This window comes from Peromyscus leucopus, unplaced genomic scaffold (genome assembly GCF_004664715.2).
Source record: "Peromyscus leucopus breed LL Stock unplaced genomic scaffold, UCI_PerLeu_2.1 scaffold_305, whole genome shotgun sequence".
Lineage (NCBI taxonomy): Eukaryota > Metazoa > Chordata > Mammalia > Rodentia > Cricetidae > Peromyscus > Peromyscus leucopus.
In genome coordinates this window covers 50,467-74,247 of record NW_023505184.1, presented here as the reverse complement: position 1 = coordinate 74,247, position 23,781 = coordinate 50,467, and the positions used below count along the sequence as shown (strand labels likewise).

At 46.6% G+C, this 23,781-nt stretch overlaps 1 pseudogene; it reads left to right on the top strand.

The window, feature by feature from the left end:
- Window positions 1-23,083: 23,083 nt before the first annotated feature.
- LOC114695746 lies at window positions 23,084-23,462 on the top strand (annotated as a pseudogene).
- Window positions 23,463-23,781: the final 319 nt, after the last annotated feature.

Genomic DNA, 23,781 nt, shown 5'->3' with positions numbered 1-23,781 from the left:
CCATAGCGGTTGGGTAGTGCCCCCACGATGATGAGATCTTGAATTCAGATCCCCGGCATCTGTAAAAACGGGGTGGGGCTGCGTGTGACAGAGGAGAGAAGCAGGCGCAAAGGAGGAAGAGAGGGCCACCAAGCTAGTCAAAATGCCCAGTGCCAGGATCAGTGACGGACCCTGTCTCAAAAGAGAAGGTGACAGGCTGATGAGATGGCCCAGTGAGTGAACACTTGCCAGTAAACCCGATGGCCCTGGGCTGGATCCACAGGACCCTAAAGAGACTGTTCCAGTCGTCGGCCGGCCTCCACATGTGCATTGTAACATGTGTGTGCACATGCAAACATAAACACCACAAATAATAATGACAAGACCTTCCACACTAAAATTGAAATGACTTTTCTGTTATACCTAGGGGAAAAAAAGGTTCAAAAAATACATTAAAAAATATATGCTGTTTTGACAATATATCTATCTGAGTGCTATGCCCAGGCTAAGTTATCACATAAAAATAACTATCACTCTATTCTTCTTTTTCTTTTCACCAGAAGCTCCTGCACACTCTCAGCACAGTAGAGGGAGAACTGGTCATTCTTGGAAACTTGAGACCCTGGCAGTGGTGCATATTAATTTTTATGCTCTGGTTATTGGGCCCTTGCATTAGCCTGGGCAGATTTCCGCTACAGGAATAGGGATGTACGACTAAAGAGAACCGATACACTTAGCGTTTGGGTGATCATTGTGAGTGTCTCTGTCATCTCTTTTGGACAAGAGCCACGGGGGGGGGAGGAGGGGGGAGAAGAGTCTGGATGAAAGGGACTTCCTGCTTTTCCCCTGCATTAGAGCGAAGAAAGGGAGAGAATGTGTGTATGTCAGGAAAGATCCAGTATTGCACATGCAGTTATGTTTCGTACACAGGGGTAAAAGGTTTGTGGAGGGTAAGGCTATCATCCAATGGACGCCGGGGAATTCTGCCATAGCTGAGGTCACTGTCTACTGGTGGGTAAATGGCACTTTTCTCTTCGTAAAACTTTACTGACTAAGTGCTATTGTGGGGCACTTAAGAGCAGTGGAAAATATGATTAAAAGTTCAAATCTTCTATAATATAGTTTTACCAAGCACATAATATTTTTAAATCTGGAATATATGTATATACATAATACACACACACACACACACACCACACACACACACACACACACACACACATATTTGAGACAGGGTTTCTCTGTGTAGCCCTGGCTGTCCTGGACCTCACTCTGTAGACCAGGCTGGCCTCAAACTCAGAGATCCACCTACTCTGCCTCCTGAGTGCTGGGATTAAAGTGTGTACCACCAATGCTTGGCTTAAATGTGAAAATTTTAAATCAAGCCGGGCGGTGGTGGCACATGCCTTTAATCCAGCCCTCGGAGGCAGAGCAGGTGGATCTCTGTAAGTTCGAGACCAGCCTGGGCTACAGAGTGAGGTCAGGAAAGGCACAAAGCTACACAGAGAAACCCTGTCTCGAAAAACCAAAAAAAATTTTTTTAAAAAATCAAATTAATGTTTAAATACCACCACAGGTTAAATTTTTACAGTATGTTGAAAAGCCATATTCGGTTTACAAAATATAATGATATGAATAAATTTTGAGACGTCATTATGACATTTTTCTTTGTTGACATGTGAGAAAAAAAAAGATATGTACAGGCTTTTTCTTTGGGTCCACCAACCAGCTCCCAAATCATGACACGGAGATGTCTTATAAAATGCTCGGCTTACCTTAGGCTTGTTTCTGGCTAGCTCTTTTAACTTAACCTGCTTCTCTTTATTTACCTTTTGCCTCAGGTTTTTTTTTTTTTAACTTTTCTTTCATTCTCTATATATCTTACTTTCACTGTTTCTTGTGTCTGTCTGTCTGTCTGGCACCTGCCTGGCTTCTGCCCCAGGCTTGTCCCAGTGTGTTCCTCCTTCTCTCCTCCTCTCATTCTCTTCTCTCAAGCCTAGATTTCTCCTATTTATTCTCTTCTGCCCACCAGTCCCACCTATTCCTCTCCTGCCTAGCTACTGGCTGTTCAGCTTTTTATTAGACCCATCAGGTGCTTGGGCAGGCAAGGTGAAACAGATGCAAACATCTTTACATCCTTAAACAAATGCAGCATAAACAGAAGTAACACACCTTTACACAGTTAAAGTAATAGTCTGCCGCATAAACAATGGAACATGTTTGTTTAAACACATTTGTTAAAATAATAATATTCGGGGACTGGAGAGATGGTTGGGCAGTTAAGAGCACTGGCTGCTCTTCCAGAGGACTCTAGTCAATTCCAGTACCACATGGCAGCTCACAAACTGTCTGTAACCCAGGATCCAACACCTCACACAGACATATGTGCAGGCTAACACCAATGTATACAAAATAAAAATAAATAAAATTTAAAAAAATTAATGAAGTAATAACAAAGAACATTTTAAGATCAATCCGTTAGTCTCCATCCAAGAGAAAAAGAATGGCAGATAATAATGACCCATTAAGAGTGGGAGCAAACCCTCCCGTTTCTCTAGTAGGGGACTGACCAGGACTGGTTTGCCAGCTACTTCCTGTCATGAAGATGGGCCAGGAAACAGACTCCTACACGTGGAAGGAAGGCTGTGAGGTATGTTGGTGCCTTTGCACTCACAAGGGCATGGGGCCGTGGAGTTGGGTGTGTTCTGGTTTTTGGCCGTAACACCCCTATGACCTGTGAGGGCTGAGCACCTTACATTAGAGACACAGGGAACAGTCCAAAGCTGGGGAGATCACAGAAAATAAATACAAATGGCCCTACACACAGGAAGAAACGATCCAATAAGGCATACAATGAAAATGAAATTATAGGTCCGTTCTGTGGATGACCCCGAGGGAAACCGTCATTACAAGTGTAGGGGTAGAGACTGCAAAAATGATGTCACCGTTTGTCAAGGACCTGGCCCAGGTGGAGAATTCACTGTTGTGTGTGTGTGTGTGTGTGTGTGTGTGTGTGTGTGTGTGTGTGTGTGTTTTTCTGCTTTTGTCTTTTCTCTTTATCTTCTTCTCTTCCCTTCTCTGTGATGCTCTGGACCATGGGAAGTTAATCACCATTTGGAAGGCTTCATTCACACCCCTTGCAAGCTGTGTTAAAAACCACAAACAATAAATATTAGAAGACTAGTTTAGCTCATGAGGTCATGGGCAAGTCTGCCACATCTGTCCGGATTCTAATAGCATGTCTTCTTGCTGAAAAGGTCAGGGTGGGGGAAGTCCCTGGCGAGTATTTTCCCTCAAGTTTGAGTTACAGTCTCTAAACGTGAAATCCAAGTAAGGTCCATCGAGGGTGAGTGGCCATCAGAAACACCCTGGTCTCAGACCCACAGGGTCCCAGAACTCCAGGCTGCAGGGCTAGCTTAAAAGATGCATGGCCTCGCCGGGCGGTGGTGGCGCACGCCTTTAATCCCAGCACTCGGAGGCAGAGCCAGGCGGATCTCTGTGAGTTCGAGGCCAACCTGGACTACCAAGTGAGTCCCAGGAAAGGCGCAAAGCTACACAAGAGAAACCCTGTCTCGGAAAAAAAAAAAAAAGATGCATGGCCTGGTGTGCCCTTTGTCCTGGAGCTGCTGCTCAGGGGATTGCCCAGATGTGAGTGTGCCCTCCTAAAGGTCACAACGGCAACAGAGCAAGGGTTTTGTGGTGGTTGCTGCAATTGGGTACTGCTCTAAAACATTTTGGCTAGCTCATCACGTTTCCCTTGTAACCAAATACAGCATGGATCTCTATCACCTCAACCCTACAGATGGAGAAACTGAGGCATGAAATGATGAGTGGCTTCCCTGGGATGACGCTCACTAGAAACAGTCTCTCAACAAAGGCCATGGGTGTCTGTTTGCTAAAAATAAGAGTTCTGTGGTCAATTTTGCTGTTATTGTTGCTTTGAGACAGGGTCTCACTCACTTGGTAATTCTGGCTGGTTTGGAACTCCCTGTGTAGACCAAGCCGGGCTTGAACTCATGGCGATCTCCCTGCCTCTGTCTCTCCAGTTGCTAAGATGGTAGGTGTGAGCACCATGGCCACCTATGGTCAATTTTTTTTTTTCTGTTTTTGGAAATCGGCTCTGTCTCGGACTCACCAATGATAGGATATTAGTGCAAAGCTTTGAAAAGCCTTTCTGTAAATAATCTACTTAACATCAAAATTACCTAACATTTTTAAACTTATCTGTAGAACCCTTTTATGTGTAATGGTTGTTAACACTTTGGGTAATTGTATTCCAAGGTATATAATTTGATATACATCAATGCAGACAGAGTGTTTTTCTGCTTTCCCCCATTTTCTGAGATAGGGTCTCACTCTACAGCTTAGGCTGGCCTGAATATTTTTATGTAGCTTAGGGTGGCATCAAACTCACTAATCTCCTGCCTCAACCTCCTGAGTGCTGGGATTACAGGTCTGCACCCCCATATCTAGCCTAGGTGTCTTGATTATAATATTTTGCCATTTTCATACAGTGTAGAGGTGAAGGCAAATATCTCCACCTTCCTCTGAAGGCTGGCTGAAATGAAAAGACCATAGACAAAGAGGCTGGAATACGAGTTTGTTAATGTGCAGAGGGAGAAAATACCACAGCGTGGGGCTATGGTGGAGTGTGATAATTCTCTAAACCGTTGTGACCCAACAACACACATACTCCTTTTCCTACAGGGGAACTGAAGAATGGGAATGTAAACAGTTTTTAGGGAAATAGTAAATGATTTTAACTCAGTGGGCTTGGAGAAGTCACAGGTGACTGGGACAGAGTCATTACGCCTACGGAACAATAGGCTATAAGTGATCCTGTGTGGGTGAAACAGAGAACACTCTTGTCCAGGTGTGGGGACAAGCTTGAGTCTTGCTACACTTGAGTCCAGCTTCTCTGGAGAAGGGATTTCAGCAAGAAGGCTGAAGTGACTATGGTCCTCTGTGCACTGATCTAGTTGGGGAGATCTGGGAACTTTGAAGAAGAATCCTTCCTTGCCATGGCAGGGTGGAAAAAAATGAATGAGTATCAGAGAGACTTGGATTTGGAAGTTGGTTGTAAGACCTTTTAGCATGGGCCATGGATTATCTTTTTGATCCTCAACCTATAGAAGGTGTTTTTGGACTTTACCTGGAATCCTGAGATTAAACCCAAGCTCAGGTTCTCACTCCTACCCATTCTATTCATCACATGTTCAACATCTTGGATCTCAGCTGCCTTGTGCCCTTTTTCAGTGCCCACATGTTAACATTTATGACTGTTAATGAGACACTCTGTCGGCAATGCTGAATGGACCCATTTATTTTCACTAAGAGGCTGGCCTTTAACTTTATAGTTAGGGCAATATAGGTGCGTTTTGAGAAAAATGATGTGGACATAAGGAATTTAATACTTAGAAACAATTCACCAAGAAAATGTTCTATTTGTAATGGCAACATAAAGAGTCCATGGCAGGTTATTGATCTCCGTGCCTCCTCATGAGACAGTCCACACCCCCCACCCCACCCCACTGACACCACCCACCCACTAATACCACCCCCAGCTACCACTCCAGGTGGTGACCTTATTGTTCCCCTTTTAAAAAGAGGCTCAGACACAGGTTAAGTGACTTGCCAAGAAGAGCCAGTAATATACTGAGCTGAGAATCCAGTCCCTTGCTTGTAATTCTAGTTTCCAGGGTAGAGAACCTTCTGCTCAGACTAGACAGGGGCCCATCCACTGACACAAGATGACCTTTCTGATGGAGAGGAGTCCCGACACTTTTTAAGAATTTTCTTTCTTTCTTTCTTTCTCTCTTTCTTTCTTTCTTTCTCTTTCTCTCTCTCTCTCTCTCTCTCTCTCTCTCTCTCTCTCTCTCTCTCTCTCTCCCTTTTTTAACCCTTTTATGTTTTTCCAGTACAGACATATGTACAGTGTGGATCATATGGCAATTGGAGAATCTACCATAGAGCTAGGATTCAGTCCACGGTTAACATGATGGCGATGTTAACTATATTTTTCATTACGTACCGTGATCATCAAAGTATTGACAGGTCTTGCTCTTATCTTATTAGCTCCAGCTAGGATACATTTCATATTATTTTTCTGAATTATTAATCACCAGACTTCTACAACCTAAGTGAATGGATGTAGGATGTTTTTACTCACAGTGATACTATTTTGCCCATAAAAACTGTACTTGGGCTTGTGAGATGTCTCATTCCATAAAGGGGCTTGCTGCTAAGCCCATCTCCCTGAGTTCAATCTCCAGGAATGTCATGATAGAAGAAAGAAACTTACTCCCTGAAAGCTGCCCTCTGACCTCTGATGTATGCTGTGGCATGTACACTCCCACATAACAGCCCCCATATAATTAAATGAATATTATAAACATAGACTTGGCATAACACTGGAAAGCTGCAAGTCAGTCCTTTCAGTCAGGTGTTTGCCCTCTCAGAACATTAGGGAATTTTAGGGCTGGGAGTGTAACTCAGTGGGAGAGCCCTCAGGGAATTTTTAACATTTTAGTTATGGAAAATTGTAGGATGTACAAAGGCAGAGAAAATAATATGAACATCACCACAGTCATTTACTGCTTTTTAAAAATACTTATTTGTGTTTGTGTATGTGTGTGTGTGTGTGTGGTGTGTGTGTGTGTAGGTCAGAGGTTTTAGTGGTTTCTTCTCCTTCCACATGGACAGAGACTGAGCTGAAGTCTTCAGCCTTTGGCAATGCTTTGCCAGGGTGAGCCATCTCTCCAGCCCTGTTATCTTGCTTTAGTAGCGTCTTAGTTACTATTCTATTACATAAAGGGACATCACATCACACCAAAGCAACTCTTATCAAAGGAAGCATTTAACTGGGGCCTTGCTTACAGTTTTAGAGAGTTAGTCATTATTGTCATGGCAGGAAGCAGATAGGTGCTGGAGCAGCATCTGAGAGCTTACAAAGGATCAGCACACAGAGAGACAAAGAGACTGGGTCTGACATGGGCTGTTGAAACCTCAAAGCCCACCCCCAGTGACACACCTCCTTCCCAACAGGAACATTCAACATGAACCTGTGGAGGCCATTCTATCCAAACACACAAGTAGTGACTAACCTGACTGTTTCCTGTATCTATATCCCCATCTCAAGCTTGTCCCTATCTTGGTGCATCCCATGATCACATGACTGATTTCATTCTAAGTGGGAAAAGTTTTTAAAACATTGAAATTTTTAGCTAAAAAAGATAAAACAAATGATTTTGGAAAACATTCAAATACCAGCGCAAACATAAATTCAAAACTAATTTCTTTTTTCCAGAATGCTTGATAATTGACAAAATGTTTTCAAAGTAGTCAATGTGCAGAATAAATGCAATCTTGTCTCGTTTTAAGATAAGTGGGTGAGGCTCAGAAATCTACATAACCAGAGTCAACCATGATTAAAATTTAAATTTGTCTTAAGTTTCAGATCACTTTCTTCTGTCAACACTCTTGGAAGCAAATGTCAGTGACAGATAAATTTGTACAAAACTGTTCTTATTGGTGATCCTTGTGGAGGGGCCCAAAAACAGCTTGACCACACAGCTGCCATGAAGGCTTAGGGGCCCAGACACAGCTTCTGTGACAGGCTTACTGAGGCAACACCCAGAACCAGGAAAAGTCATCAGCTGACACTACCCAGAGATAGGGAAAATACCTAACATCCTAAACATTCCAACCATTAGATAAGGTGGCCAGTTGTCCTTGAGCCTAGCAACACACCATTTCCCCTTCTTATCAAAGATACCCTAGACAACTGTCAGCCAGTCAGGGTCCTGAAGCCTGGAAATCCCTCACCCCAACCTCTGCTATGATAAAAACCCCATCCTACCTGAGCTTGGGGCTCTGCTCACAGCTGCACCAGACAGACAGAGGACCAAGCCCCGGAGCTTGGAATAAAGGCTTTTTGCTTTTTATATGTGAGATTCGGTCTCCGTGGTGGCCTTTTGGGGGTCCCCGAGATCTGGGCATAACCACCCTTTGTCATGAATGATGGAATACCAACATGAGAAGCCGAGGTAGAGGCTGCAGCTCAGGGGAGCAGAGGTCATTCTTGGCCCCCAGGTGCTTGGGTGGCCCACACAGTTAGAAGCCCACCACTTGCTGTGTCTTGATTCTGCTCTCACTTATTTTGATCCCATTCTTGGACACATCATTTCTTCAGGCAGCAATGATGATCGGTAACTCCAGACTCACATTCCTCCAGGTCATAAACCTTAGCAGGAAGGAACTCACTAATAGGCCCCAGCTGGGTCCACTGCCCATCCTGGATTATGAACTGATTTAGACCTATCGAGGCTGTGCCATTTAAAAGGAGGTAAAGGTGTGTCAGGAAAGGATAACAACAAAAAAACCCAAACAAAGCCCAAACCAAGAGAAAATAGTCGAAAGCATCCCAAAGGAATTGGTGACTGTCACGAGCCACGGTGTGTGTAAAGGGAGGATGAGGTCATCCCTCGTGTCTTTCAGGTTGCTCAGATTTGTTCTGCAATAGGTATGTAAAACATTTATAGTGACTGGAGAGATGGTCAGCAGTTAAGAGCACTCATTGCTGCTCTTCAAGAGAATCCCAGGTTCAATTCCAACATCTGCAGGGCTGCTCACAACCAGCTGTAACTTCACTTCCATGGCATCTGAGGCCCTCTACTGGCCTCCACAGGTACCAGGCATACAAGTGGTGCACAGACATGCAGGCAAAGCACCCAGACAGCAGCAACAACAATAATAAACATGTATAATAAAAACGTGCAGAACGCAGGAAAACCAAGAATGTTTAATGTTACTCTAATTCATTAAATCCGGTCTAGAAGTTTTACCTACTAAATAAACCAAGCATGCTTCTAAAAGCTGAAGGCACATTGGTAAATAAAACAGACAATAAAACATAAAACAAAGACACTGGGAAGAAGTAAAACAGTTATTATTGGCAATAATGAGCACTCCAGAGAATTGCCTGAGAAACTGCTAGCACCAAGACTTACTCATAGTAATGTGGTCCATGCAAAATAAATTCCCATACAACATTGGCTTTCTCGTAGCAGAGGCAATATCATTTAAAATATATGTTGGGATAAATGTAATGATTTGGTAGAAGAACGTTTTCAGCTTACAATCCAGAGCACGTGGCCATGATTCTCTTACTTGCCTAGCGTTATCTCTAGCTGTGTTTAGCAGCGTACTTTGGCATTTCTTTCTCTTCTTCTAGTAGCATCAGCTGGATTTAGGGAAGCATGTGATGCAGACTGGCTCAGATGAATGGGTCCCTCTGGAATCTGGGGTAATAAGGTGACACAAAGCTGGGAATCTGAAACCCTTACATCTGTAGGTAGTCTGTCCCTACTGGTCAAAGCTCTGGGGCCACCAGAGTTCACATATTCTCCTTGTCTGTCTGTCAGTCCACTTTTTCCTGTGTCTGACAGAGCCAGTTTCTGGTCTAAAGAACTATTATCGCTTGCTATTTAGAGTGATCTTTTACTCAACCAATTTTAAATTCATCACAACTCAAATTCCAGCTGAATAAATAGGCCATAGACAGAATCTGGGCAAAAATAAAGGGTTTTGGTATGCAATAAAGCAAAAATGTACCATGAATAAATGAGAAAGGACAGACAGGATGTAGTAGAAAATTTTTGTAGTTTTGGAAAAAAATAGTTACCATAATTAATGTCAGACATTAAATCAAATAAACCCATGCTAGGTATGGAGCCTCATGGTGTAATCCCACCACTCAGGATGCTGAAATAGAAGGATTGCATTAAGTTCAAGGCCAGCCTGAACCACATACACAGTTCCAAACAACCTAGGTTACAGAGGCTCTATCCCTAAAATCAAAAGGGGGGCAGGGACATGGGGTGATGGTTCAGTGTGCTTGCCACACAAAAATGAGGACTGGAGTTCAGATCTGTAGCACCCATATAAAAGCTAGGCTTGTGGTGCATATCCCCACCTCAGGTAGGTGGTGGGTAAGTATAGGGTGGGAAGGAACAGAGACAGGTGGATCCTGGGAGCTCATGTTCAGTTGCCCAGATATCGGGGACCCTCAAAAGACCACCACAGAGACTGAATCCCATGTGTAAAAGCAAAGAGCCTTTATTTCAATGTAATTTCCGTCTGTCTGATGCAGCAATGAGAGCAGAGAGCACCGAGCCTGGGCAGGGTTAGGGTTTTTATCATAGTAGGAGTTGAGGTGAGGGGATTTTCAGAGTTCACGACCTGATTGGCGACATTTGTCTAGGGGTATTTTGGCAAAAGGAGATAGGTGGTGCCAGGCTCAGGGACATCTGGGCTATCTTACCTAATGGTTGGAATGTTTGGAATGTCAGGTACTTCTCCTTTGATGGCCCATCCCTGGGTGGTGTCAGCTTATAGCTTTTCCTGAAACTCTCAGGCCTACTTTTTAGCTGGTTTTTATCAAGCCTGTCATGGCACCAGTGTGGCCAAGCTGTTCTGGCCCCCCACACTCAGCAGAAAAGGCAAGCTCCAGGTTCAGTGAGAGATCCTGTCTCAAAAATAAAGTGGAGGCTAATCTCTGAAGATACTGACATCAACCTCTAGCCTCCACATGTACACACATAGGTGAACACATGCACACATGCATGCATGCATACACACACACATACACATACACACACCACACCGTGTACAACAATGATAAAAGAAAAATCCCAAGTGGGTTAAACTATCCATTCATCATCATCATCATCTTAGTTACCATTACGCTGCCATGATGAGAGACCCAAGTCCAAGACAGCTCATAAAAGAAAGTATTAAATGGGGGTGGAGGTGGAGGCTTGCTTACAGTTTCAGAGGGTATCCATGACCATCACAGTGGGAAGCATGGCAGCAGGCAGGCAGCAGGCAGCATGCAGCAGGCAGCAGGCAGGCAGCAGGCAGCAGGCAGGCAGCAGACAGCAGGCAGGCAGCAGGCAGCATGCAGCAGGCAGCAGGCAGGCAGCAACAGGCAGGCAGGCAGCAGGCAGCAGGAGGCAGGCATCAGGCAGCAGCAGAGGCAGCAGCAGGCAAGCAAGGCAGAAGGCAGCAGCAGGCAAGGCAGCAGGCAGCAGCAGGCAGGCAGCAGGCAGCAGGCAGCAGGCAGCAGGCAGCAGGCAGGCAAGCAAGGCAGCAGCAAGGCAGCAGCAGGCAGGCAGCAAGGCAGGCAGGCAGCAGGCAAGCAGGAAGGCAGGCAAGCAGCAGGCAGCAGCAGCAGGCAGGCAGGCAGCAGGCAGCAGGCAGGCAGCAAGCAGCAGGGCAGGCAGGCAGCAGCAGCAGCAGCAGCAGCAGGCAGCAGGCAGGCAGGGCAGCAGGCCAGCAGGCAGGCAGCAGGCAGCAGGCAGCAGGCAGCAGGCAGCAGCAGGCAGCAGCAGGCAGCAGCAGGCAGCAGGCAGGCAGGCAGGCAGGCAGCAGGCAGCAGGCAGGCAGCAGGCACAGGCAGCAGGCAGGCAGGCAGCAGCAGCAGCAGGCAGCAGGCAGGCAGGCAGCAGCAGGCAGCAGCAGCAGCAGGCAGCAGCAGAGGCAGCAGGCAGCAGCAGCGCAGCAGGCAGGCAGGCAGCAGCAGCATGGCAGGCAGGGCAAGCAGGCAGCAGGCAGCAGGCAGGCAGCAGGCAGCAGGGCAGGCAGGCAGCAGCAGGCAGGCAGCAGGCAAGGCAAGGCAGCAGGCAGGCAGGCAGGCAAGCAGCAGGCAGCAGGCAGCAGGCAGGCAGCAGGCAGCAGGCAGCAGGCAGGCGGCAGCAGGGCAGCAGGCAGCAGGCAGGCAGGCAGGCAGCAGCAGCAGGGCAGCAGCAGCAGGCAGGCAGCAGGCAGGCAGGCAGCAGGCAGCAGCAGGCAGGCAGCAGCAGCAGGCAGGCAGGCAGGCAGCAGGCAGCAGCAGCAGGCAGGGCAGGCAGCAGGCAGCCAGGCAGCAGGCAGGCACAGGCAGCAGGCAGGCAGGCAGCAGGCAGCAGGCAGCAGGCAGCAGGCAGGCAGCAGGCAGGCAGGCAGCAGGCAGCAGGCAGCAAGCACAGGCAGCAGCAGGCAGCAGCAGGCAGCAGGCAGCAGCGCAGGCAGCAGGCAGGCAGCAAGGCAGCAGGCAGGCAGGCAGCAGGCCAGCAGGCAGCAGCAGGCAGCAGCAGCAGGCAGCAGCAAGCAGGCAGCAGGCAGCAGCAGGCAGCAGGGCAGCAGGCAGCAGAGCAGCAGGCAGCAGCAGGCAGCAGCAGGCAGCAGCAGCAGCAGGCAGGCAGCAGGCAGCAGGCAGCAGCAGCAGGCAGCCAGCAGGCAGGCAGCAGGCAGCAGGCCAGCAGGCAAGCAGCAGGCAGCAGCAGCAGCAGGCAGCAGAGCAGGCAGCAGGCAGCAGGCAGCAGGCAAGGCAGCAGCAGCAGGCAGCAGCAGGCAGCAGCAGCAGCAGCAGGCAGGGCAGGCAGGCAGGCAGGCAGCAGGCAGGCAGGCAGGCAGGCAAGCAGAAGCAGGCAGAAGGCAGCAGGCACAGCCAGCAGGCAGCAGGCAGGCAGGCAGCAGCAGGCAGCAGGCAGGCAGGCAGCAGCAGGCAGCAGGCAGCAGGCAGGCAGAGCAGCAGGCAGCAGGCAGGCAGGCAGCAGGCAGGCGCAGGCAGCAGCAGGCAGCAGGCAGCAGGCAGGCAGGCAGCAGGCAGCGGCAGGCAGCAGGCAGGCAGCAGGCAGGCAGCAGCAGCAGCAGCAGCAGGCAGCCAGGCAGCAGGCAGCAGCAGCAGCAGCAGGCAGGCAGCAGCAGCAGGCAGGCAGCAGGCAGGCAGGCAGCAGCAGCAGCAGCAGGCAGCAGGCAGGCAGCAGCAGCAGCCAGCAGCAGCAGCAGGCAGGCAGCAGGCAGCAGGCAGCAGGCAGCAGGCAGCAGGCAGGCAGGCAGGCAGGCAGCAGGCAGCAGGCAGCAGCAGCAGGCAGGCAGCAGGCAGCAGGCAGGCAGGCAGGCAGCAGGCAGGCAGGCAGGCAGGCAGCAGGCAGGCAGGCAGGCAGCAGGCAGCCAGCAGGCAGCAGGCAGCAGGCAGGCAGCAGCAGGCAGCAGGGCAAGCAGGCAGCAGCAGGCAGCAGCAGGCGCAGGCAGCAGGCAGGAGCGCAGGCAAGGCAGCAGCAGCAGCAGGCAGCAGCAGCAGCAGCAGGCAGCAGCAGGCAGGCAGGCAGCAGGCAGCAGAGGCAGCAGCAGCAGGCAGCAGCAGGCAGCAGGCAAGCAGCAGGCAGCAGCAGCAGGCAGGCAGGCAGCAGCAGAGGCTGGTACTGTAGTAGTAGCTGAGAGCTTACATTTGATCCTCAAGTTGAAGGCAGAATGAGTTACAGGTGTTTACCACTAAACAACAACTTTAAAAGGTTTCGACCCTTGGACTGAACTGCTGCTCATTGCTAGACACTGGCTAGTATACATAAGGCTCCTGGTTCAACCTCTGACACTGCAAATACAATAATAATGAGGATGGTAGTAATCACTGCGGTGGTTTGAAGGAGAATGGCCCCATAGGCTCATAGATTTGAACGCTTGGTCCCTAGTGGGAGGAACTGTTTCAGGAAGAATTAGCAGGTGTGGTCTTGTTGGAGGAGGTATGTCACTGGGGGTGGGCTTTGAAGTTTCAAAAGGCCAGTGCCTTCCCAGGTCTAGGCTCTCTCTCTCTCTCTCTCTCTCTCTCTCTCTCTCTCTCTCTCTCTCTCTCTCTCTCTCTGCCTTCAACTTGAGGATCAAATGTAAGCTCTCAGCTACTGCTCACTACAGAGACTACTGTACCTACCAAAATTATAAACCCGCCTCCCTGTTCAGCTGTATATACTAACTCCACCTCCCTGTTAGCTGTATATACTAGCCCTGCCTCCCGTTCAGCTGTATATACTAGCCCGCCTCCTTGTTCAGCTGTAATATAATCATCCCTCCTCCTTGTTTGTCTGTATATAGTAACCCTGCCCCTTGTTCAACTGTATATGATAAGTAGCCCCTCCTCCTTGTGTGTCTGTGTGCAGTCTCTGCCTTCCTGATCAACTGTACACAATAAAACATGCCGAGTTTCTTGTGTGCTTTGGCTTATCCGTCAGAGAGCTCAGTCCACACAATTCCAGCTTTTCTGTCCGTTCGTCTACGTCTTTTCTTCATTATCTCATTTCCTCTAATGAGTCTTGCAAGGACTTCAAACAACTCCCCAGTTCATCACCTTCCTCAATTATGAGAGCCAAGGCTGATGTACTGTGGTGAGGAATACATAAAGTAGCCACAGCACAGGTTACGGACAACAGCGTGGTTATGACGACGACGATGGTGGTTGTACAGCAATAATAAGAAAATAGTCAAAGGCTGGGGTGTGGCTTAGTGGCAGAGTGCTTGCCTGACATGTATGAGACGCTGGGTTCAAGACCCGGCAGTGTAAAACAAACACATAATTACGCAGTAGGACTTTGATACAGGGTTTTGTTGTTGTTGTTTGTTTTTGGTTTCTCGAGACAAGGTTCCTCTGTGTAGTTTTGGTGTCTGTCCTGGATCTCACTCTGTAGAGCAGGCTGCTTCGAACTCACAGAGATCCACATGGCTCTGCGTCCTGGTGCTGGAATTAAAGGCGTGCGCCACCACTGCCGCCCTCCCTTGTTTATTTTTTTAATCACAGATGTTTTCTCGCTTATCTCTTCCACTCTTGCCTCAGAAAGCTACAAGAATGTGGTGTTGACATTGAATACCACGTCCTGCTCTCTCAGAACCTGCCACTGCAATACGAATACCCTGTGCATATGTGTTCTTCTCGATTCTTTCTGAACCAACAGAGTGGATGCCAGGACCGTGACCTTCAGCTCCACCCTCCGCCGTGAAGGATAGCCTCTTCACTCCTGTAACCTTGGTGCAGTGATCACATTCAGGATATTTTATCACGGTGCTAGCTCGTGAATGGGTTCCAAATGATTTTTTCCCAGTTATCCCTGTTCTGCCCCTTTACACAGGCCACTCTTCTCCGGGGCAAGGACCATCTGGAAGCACGTGCTCAGTTGGGTTGCTGCTTCTCTTCCCTTCACGATGACAACTACTCAGGTTTTCTTTGCTTTTCATGCAGTGAGTCACTCAGCCCCATAGGTCCTCAAATGATCTTTAAAATAAATAAATGCATCTCTCTCCTCTCGCCCACCCCAGGCTCTGTGTGCGTGTGCACGATGACCCGTGTTTGTGAGTGTGAGTTCAGACTTGTGCATGCCACAGCACAGCAGTGGAGGTTGGAGAACAACCTGGAGTCTCAGTCCTCATCTAATTTGAGGACAGGGACTCATCCTCCTATCCACTCTCCCTATACAAGCTGGCCGTGAGATTCTCTTGTCTCCCATCTTACTGTAGAGTGTGGGAGCCACACAGGCTTTACAAGGGTTCTGGGTTTCTGATTCCAGGTCTTCGTGCTGTGTAGCAAGTGCATCATCCGGTGAGTTATCTCCCCAGCCATGGGATGGACTTTTCAATTGGAAAGAGCACATGCATTCAAGAATCCTGAGACTCCAGCCGATGAGCCACCACAGGTTGGGGGGGGGGGCATTTGCTTTCTCTCAGGTGCTTTTCCTTTGTTAAAATGGGCAGGTATAATGTTGTCTGTCCCTCTCATGGGGTTCTTTGGGAGCTTCGATGAGGAAGGGATAACGAAATTACTTCAAAATTGCAAGACATTTACTGTTAGTCACGAAACAATAATACTACAAAATTCAAGGTGTCATTATTGTATGCATTGGTCTTCCTACTAGAATGCTTTCTGACAGGTACGGTGCCTGCCACCCATCCTAGCACCCAGGAGGCTGAGGCAGGAGGGTCATAAGTCTGCAGCTAGTCTGGGCTACCTAGCCAGCATATCTCATGAGAAGCACGGGCAACACACAGCGTCTACATCTGTCTTCCTCTTCGTCCTCTCCTGTCTCTCCTTTTGGGAGCAAGGACCTAGAGTCTGCTGTGACTAAAGGCACCTACACTTCACTTGGGCCTGGAGAAGTCTGGTGAGTTCTAAGGGCAGGAGAGAAACTGGCCACATGCTGCAACTCTCTCTTCTTGTGAGCCACCTGGGATTCCTAGGAGAGGACGGACAGACAAATACCTGTACAAGAGTCGACATTGTACCCTGGCGACTGCACCCTTCTGATTGTGCTTCACTAAAGGCTCAGACAATGGTCAACCCAGCCAGTTCCCCAAGGCTGATCAGAGCTTTGTGCTTCCTCTGACTCCGTCCCTTCCCTGGTAACGTGGGGGCTCTTGCCAGGGCCTCTGAAGAACACTGACCAGCAGCGGTCCCTTCCTTCCTGCTTCTCACAGTCACTTTCTCTGTTGGGGTTTTTGGTGAGCGGCTGGACCCAATATGCTGGGATACCCAGAGTCAAGCCTCTGGCTAGGATTGCAGTGGCATTTTCACCACACACACACACACACACACACACACACACCCTACTCTCATATCCTTGGAGTGCTCCATAATCACACCATAGTGTCAAGTAGTCAGATAAACAGTATCACGATGCTCAGTGGCTCAGATCATCACAGACATGCTCAGTGGCTTCATCTTTGCTCTGCTCTGAGGGTGGTAGGTGTAGGATATAAAGTCGTTATGATGGGGATAGGAGGGACCTCACTGACAACTGGAGCTTCTGGATAGCAGCAGGACTCAAAGATGTCACATCCTTGGGGTGAGGAGGACACAGCACATACTTTGGCCATGGCGACCTGCCTCACCACAGGCACAGAAGCAAAGCTGAGAGACCTTGGCCTGGCACCTCTAAACTATGACACTGCACAAGCTTTTCACCTTTCCAGTAGTTTTCCTCGGGTATTTTTGTTTGTCGGCAGTGACGACAGACTGACTGACACCCCCACTTTGCCCTGTAGCATTATTATTTGTGCACTCTGTATTCTTGCCATCTATTTACAATTTTATTGTCCCTCAAGCTTTAACATGCACTGTCTCAACCGCTGCAGGTGCACTGTTCGTTGCATGAAGGGCCTCGCCCTGCATTGATGCCACCACGGCTGGCCATCTCCACCCTTTAATCCGCATTTTTCACGGCCTTTATCTTTTATGATTTAGACTGGCTTTTGGTTTCTTATGTTTTTGTAGAGCTGGAGATTGAACCCCAAGTCTTGTGTGTTTTAAGCAAGTGTTCGACTATTGGGCTTCATCTCTGACCCTGGTTTGATAGTGTCAAGGATCACTCTCCCCTCTTTCAATGAGGCAGAACATTCGTCAATCGTGGCTTTCTCAGTGTCTTGTGGTCCGTCTGCACTGTCGCAGGAGCACCTCACACGTGCATCTGGAGTCACACCACAGCCATCTGGTCCTGTTAGCCAAGTGACCCGAGCCCAGCAGACAAGAGGTGACCTTAATAATCCTGAGGGTTATTATTACCTTTTCTTCCCTTGTAGCTACAAGGCAGGAGATGGGAAGACACTAGTCCTCATCAAAAGTTCTCTTTAGATTTGAAGTCATCGCTGACCTCATTAGGATAGCTGTGAAATGTTCCCTTTGAACTCCAGCATTCTTGCTTTTCCTGGTGTGCCCTCAACAGTCTCTATCAGTGAAAGCCTGGATTGGTTACTTCTCTGTGATAGAATACACAGATCAAAAGCGAATTTAGGAAGAGACCATTACTTCCTCTCAGGGTTCCAGAGGGAGAGTCTGTCAGGATGAGGATGAAGGAGAAAAATGGCTGATCATATGAAAAGTTATGAGAGAGAGAGAGAGAGAGAGAGAGAGAGAGAGAGAGAGAGAGAGAGAAGAGGGAGGTCAGGGATAAGAAAGTGGGTGCAATTTTAAAACCTCACAGCGCACTCCATTGATACTTCCTCTAGTAAGGATTCTTCTCCTGAAGGCTCCACAACCTCCCAAACAGTGCCACCAAAGAAGGAGCAAGTGTTTAAATATATGAGCATATGGAGGACATTTCTCATTCAATCACCAAGGAGAAGATGTATAAAATCAGTCTGTCATCTATGCATCTTCTCTCTAAATCTATCATCTATCTTTCTAATGTACGAATGTAGCTGGAGTTATCTTCAGTCCTGCCCAGGCCGCAACCATCAGACCCAAATAAACACACAGATGCTTATATTAATTAAAACTGTTTGGCCTAATGGCTCAGTCTTCTTGCTATCTAGTTCTTATATCTTAAATTAACCCATTTCTATTAATCTGTAAGTTGCCACATGGCTTGTGGCTTACTGGTACTTTACATCTTACTTCTCATGGCAGTGGCTGGCAGTGTCTCCTGACTCGGCCTTCCACTTCCCAGAATTCTCCTCTCTGCTTATCCTGCCTGTACTATACTTCCTGCCTGGCTACTGGCAATCAGTGTTTTATTTGTCAATCAATCAGAGCAACACATTCACAGCATACAGAAAGACATCCCCAGCATATGAACTCATGAATTCTTCACTTTTCTGTGTTTTATAGTTGTTGGCTTGGTGTTCTCATGGTCTCAGATTTGCCAGGAGAAGTTGACACGTGTGGTTTCAGGATTAGTGACGACTTCTTCCTAACTGAGTGGCAGCCGCAGAATGGTGCAATCGGAACTGAGATCCTGGACAACGCTGGGCCTGTCTGTGACATAAGCAAAGGAGAATGGATGAGTGAAGCAATCATCTAGCAGAGAGGTTTGCTATTATGAGGAAAACTGGGTTGGAGACATCCAGGGGCCATGTCAACTCAATCCTGTGGCCTGAGGCCTGGGTCAGGCACCCTGGGTTCACATTTTAGCTCCCACCTGCACTTCTTTCCATCTGCAGAAGGTGATTAGCAGTGGCACACTATGAAGTAACACAAAGATTACGTAAGTAACTGTGTGAGTGCTGAGGGAGGATCCGTGGTCCGTGCAAACATTTCCACGCCCCTCAGTCCACATTGCCACTTCTGCTTGCTGGAATCTTTGTTGCTGTCTTCATTTTTCTGTTTCAAGTGAATGAAAGAGTGGGCCCTGTTCCTCTCAAGATGAAAGGAATTGTGCTTATATTGTTTAGTTTTGTGAACACGTGTGAAACTTAAAAGATCATTTGGAGACATGACTTTTGTTTACAGGCAGGAAAAGAATTTTCTTTTAGTGCTTTTGAAACAGGTCTTGATATATATATATATATATATATATAATATATATATATATATATATATATATATATATATATAATCAGGATGGACCAGAGCTTGAGGCAATCCCCCTGTCTCAGCTCCCAAGTGCTTGGATTACGAGTATGTGCACCCTGCCTAGCTCTAGGAAAAAAAATCCAAGTAACAAACAACTATTAAAAATGAACACATCTAAAGGGTGTGTAAAGCAGTAATGAAATATTCACTAGGGGGCGCCATTATAACAAAGTATGTGACTCTCCTTTTAAAAATATTTATGCAAGCTTCAATAGTTTATTGATAGTGTCTTTCCTGTGAAGTGAAAGCCAATATGTATGATGGTGTCCTTTCATCCTACCATAAATACGACAGCTGGCTGTTTTAAAGATAAACATTACTATAATTTGAAATGAACAATATTTACTGAGCTCTGGACAGCCCTAATGTCTCTTGTTCTGTGTCAGCCAAGAGCTAAATAATCAGTAGATGTATGTAGTTGAATAAAGTATATTAAACCACATTAAATAATGAAATAAGAATGAGCCGTTTATAACAGTGGTTAACTTCTCTGAAATGTAGTACCTCCATGCGTGGTAAAATAAAAACAAATGAAATTTAGAGGTAGTCTCTAAGTGCTTTTCACATTTCAGTGAAAAAGCAGTGTGTTTGAATTAAATGTGAGCTGGGAGTCTAGAAACTTGATGTGGTGTTTCAGTAGAGAAAGAAGGCTGTGTGACAGCAAGACCAGTCTGGGCTTGGGGTCCTCTTCCCTCTTCTTGGCCCCCTGACAATCCTGTTCTGCCTCCGTCACTACTTCTCTAGGACGAGGGACCAAGTTCAAAGCTTGCTCCGGTCCTGGGACCTCCTCATATCTTTGGCGTCCCAGTTCAGATCCCTGCACCAGCACAGAGTGTCATTAATTTATGCAGAAGTTTCTAACATGTAAATATTTGCTTTTGTATGAGGTTTTTTTTTGGAGGGCATAGAATAATTTCCTGACTAGCTGAGCTGAAGGGTGTTGAGGCCGGCTATGTTGGCACTACTGGAAGAACAGAGGGACTGATTCATCCTGCAGAGCCAAGGCAAAAAAGACAAGAAGAGGTAGACAAGATTAAGATTTTGACTTGCAGTTGGGAGGTGGTGGCACATACCTTTAATCCACAGAGACAGCAGATCTCTGTGAGTTCAAGGTCAGCCTGGTCTACAGAGGGAATTCCAGGACAGCCAGGCTACACAGAGAAATCCTGTCTCGAAAAACAAAAGGAAAAAAAAAATTGTGTTGTAGAATATTGTTTTAAGATGTGTTACATTTGTTTATGCTGTGGAACATTTTTTTTTTAAAGATTTACTTATTGAGCCACATGTGGGTGCTGGGAATTGAACTCAGGACTCTGGAAGAGCAGTCGGTGCTCTAACCTCTAAGCTATCTCTCCAGCCTGAATATTTGTTTAATAAAGCAAAGATGTGTTTGCATCCTTTTATGTAGCATTTGTTTAAACTCTGAAGCTGTGCTACTTTGCATTTCTAAAATGCTGATTGGCCTAATAAAGAGCTGAATGGCCAATAGCTAGGCAGGAGAAAGGATAGATGGGCCTGGCAGACAGAGAGGATGAATAGAAGGAAAAACAGAGGATCAAGGAGCAAGAAAAAGAGAAGAGGATGATGCTAGGGCCAGTCACCCATCCACACAGTCACACAGCCAGTCACGGAGTAAGAGTAAAAGTAAGATACACAGAAGTAAGAAAGGAAAAAGCCAGAGGCAAAGGTAAATGGGATAATTTAAGAAAAGCTGGCAAGAAACAAGTCAAGCTAAGGCTGGGCATTTTATAAGAAATAATAAGTCTCTATGTGTATTTATTTGGGAGCTGGGTGGCAAGTCCCTAAAAAAAATGAAGAGTAAAAACAACCAATAATAATTTTGGTACTTGTAGCTGAAAACATTTGTGTGCATTGTGTGTGTGTGTGTGCATGTGGTGCGTTTATGAGTGGCTGTCCTAAACACATGCCCAGCAAGCTTTTGTTTGAGAATGTCTCTTCATATCCATTGAATCAAGTTTAAAACAAACAGCTCCATAAATTTGATGAGAAGAGTGTGTGTGTGGGGGAAAATCCATTCTCAATAGCTTTAAAAACAATAAACACCCTGGGGAGATACCTAAACAAGGAGCTGAAAGACCTCTACCTCTCCAAGCAACTTTTAGTTGCTAAAGAAAGAAATGGAAGAGGACACTAGAGATGGAGTGACCTCCCATGCTCATTTAGCAGATTTAATCTATAGAGTCAGAATAATCTCCATTAAAATCCCAATGACACCCATCATAGAATAGAAAGAGCAATCCCTGAAATTCACATGGAATACAGAAGACCCAGATGGCTAAGCATCCTTAGCAGAAGGGGCAATGTGAGCAGTCTCAAATACCCAAGCTCAAATTCTCTTACAGAGCCGTAGTAATGAAAACAGGCACAAAAGACACATAGACCAGTGGAATAAAATGTAGGACCAGAAAATAAGGCCACTCAGTTGCAGTCACCTATTTTTTGACAAAGCTATAAAAATTATATGCTGGAGAAAAGGCTTCCTCTTCAACAGATGATGCTGGGGAGACTGGATTTCCACATGTAGAAGATGAAATCAGATTCACACCTCTCATTTTGAACAAATTGGAACAATTGAAAAACGAATCAAAGATTTTAATATAACACCTGAAACTGAAAAGCTGCTAGAAGAAGACCTAGGAAAAAAAACAGTTCAAAGTGTAGATATTGTTCTAGTTGGGGTTTCTGTTGCTGTGATGAAACCACAGAACCAAAAGCAACTCAGGGAGGACAGGGTTTGGTGCATCTCACACTTCTAGGTAACAGACATCCTAAGGAAAGTCAGGGCAGGAACCTGAGACAGGAGCTGATGCAGAGGCCATGGAGAGGTGCTACTTACTGGCTTGCTCCCCATGGCTTGCTCAGCCTGCTTTTTTATAGCACCCAGGACCACCAGTCTAGGGATGGCCCCATCTACAGTGAGCTGGCCCTCCACATCAACCATTAATCATGAAAATGCCCACAGGCCAACGTGGTGGACATTTTCCTTATTGAGGTTTCCTCTTCAGAATGAGTCTATCTTATGTCAGTCAACATAAAACTAGCCCTGTGTGGATACAGACAAAGGTTTCCTAAAAGGCTTCAGTGTCCCAGGAAGTAATTCCAAGAATAGACAAATGGATTTGTATAAAATTTAAAAGCTATGTCACAGAAAAGAAAACTACTTGAGTGAAGAAACAGATAGAACAAAATCTTTTCTGTCATGTACAGATGGGTTTAATATTTAGACTACACAGAAAATGGAAACTTCAAAAACACCAGAAAACCAAATAATCTAATGACTTCTTTCTTTCTTTCTTTTCTCTTCTTTTCTTTCTTTCTTTCTTTCTTTCTTTCTTTCTTCTTTCTTTCTTTCTTTCTTTCTTTCCTTCCTTCCTTCCTTCTTCCTTCCTTCCTTCCTCTCTCCTCCTCCCTCCCTCCTCGCTCCTTCCTTCCTTCCCTTCCTTCTCTCCTCCACTCTTGTTTTCATTTTGGTTTTGTTTTTTTGAGACAGGATTCTCTATCATACTCTGGCTGTCCTAGAATTACTATGTAGACCAGGCTGGGCTCAAACTCAGGGAGATCCACCTGCCTCTGCTCCAAGTGCTGGGATTGAGGTATGAGCTTCCAAGACAGAGACAACTCTTAAAAGAGAAAAAAAATACAAATGATCAACAAATACTTGACAAGGCATTCAACATCCTTACAGGAGAACACAAATTAAAATTCCATGTCACCCTAGGCAAAGTGATTTTCAATAAGAAAACAAAGGACCATCATAGTGTAGAGATTTCCTGAGTGCGGCCCTCCTACCATGCTTAGAAGACACTATCTCTTAGGAGTTATTCTTGTCTTCTTCATCAAGAAGAGAGATGCAAATTTATGGAGATTCTCTCCCTCTGCCCCATAATGTGTTTTCCTTTCTTTCTCTTCTCTTTTTCTGCTGTCACAGCCTTAGCCATGAAGATGGAGCTGTACAGTTTCAGCAGGTACAAGATATACCCAGACATGGGTGGCACAGCACCAGGACCGACGGGAAAGAATTCTTGACAAATAAACAGGACTGCCTTCCACAGAAGAAAAACCCCCCAAAAGGACAGTCAGACGAAATTTAGAAGAAAAGACCCCGCTGCACAGCCAAATTCCGGCGGGCCATCACTGATGCATCTCTTGTGGATATAATGGTCAAGAGGAATCAGAAACCGGAAGTTAGGAAAGCTCAGTGAGAGCAGGTGATCAGGGCTGCCAAGGAGCAAAAAAAATGGAAGCCGCATCAAAGAGGAGAGCAGTGGCTGCCGCCAAGGCCCTCACAAAGGCAGCATCAAGGAGAAGATTGTGAAGGCTGTGAAGGTCCCGATCCCCGAGTCATTGAAAAAAAGCTAACTTGGTAGATCGGAGTTTTAAAATGAAGATCCATTTCTAACTCTTAAAAAGAGGAGGAGAGGAGAGGAAGAAGAGGAGGAGGAGGAAGAGGAAGAAGAACTAGAAAGAAGAAGAGGAGGAGGAGGAGGAAGAAGAAGAAGAGGAAGAAGAAGGAGGAGGAGGAGGAGGAGGAGGAGAGGAGGAGGAGGAGAAGAAGAAGAAGAAGAAGAAGAAGAAGAAGAAGAAGAAGAGAAGAAGAAGTAGTAGTAGTAGTTATTGTGCTGACTAGGTGGTTA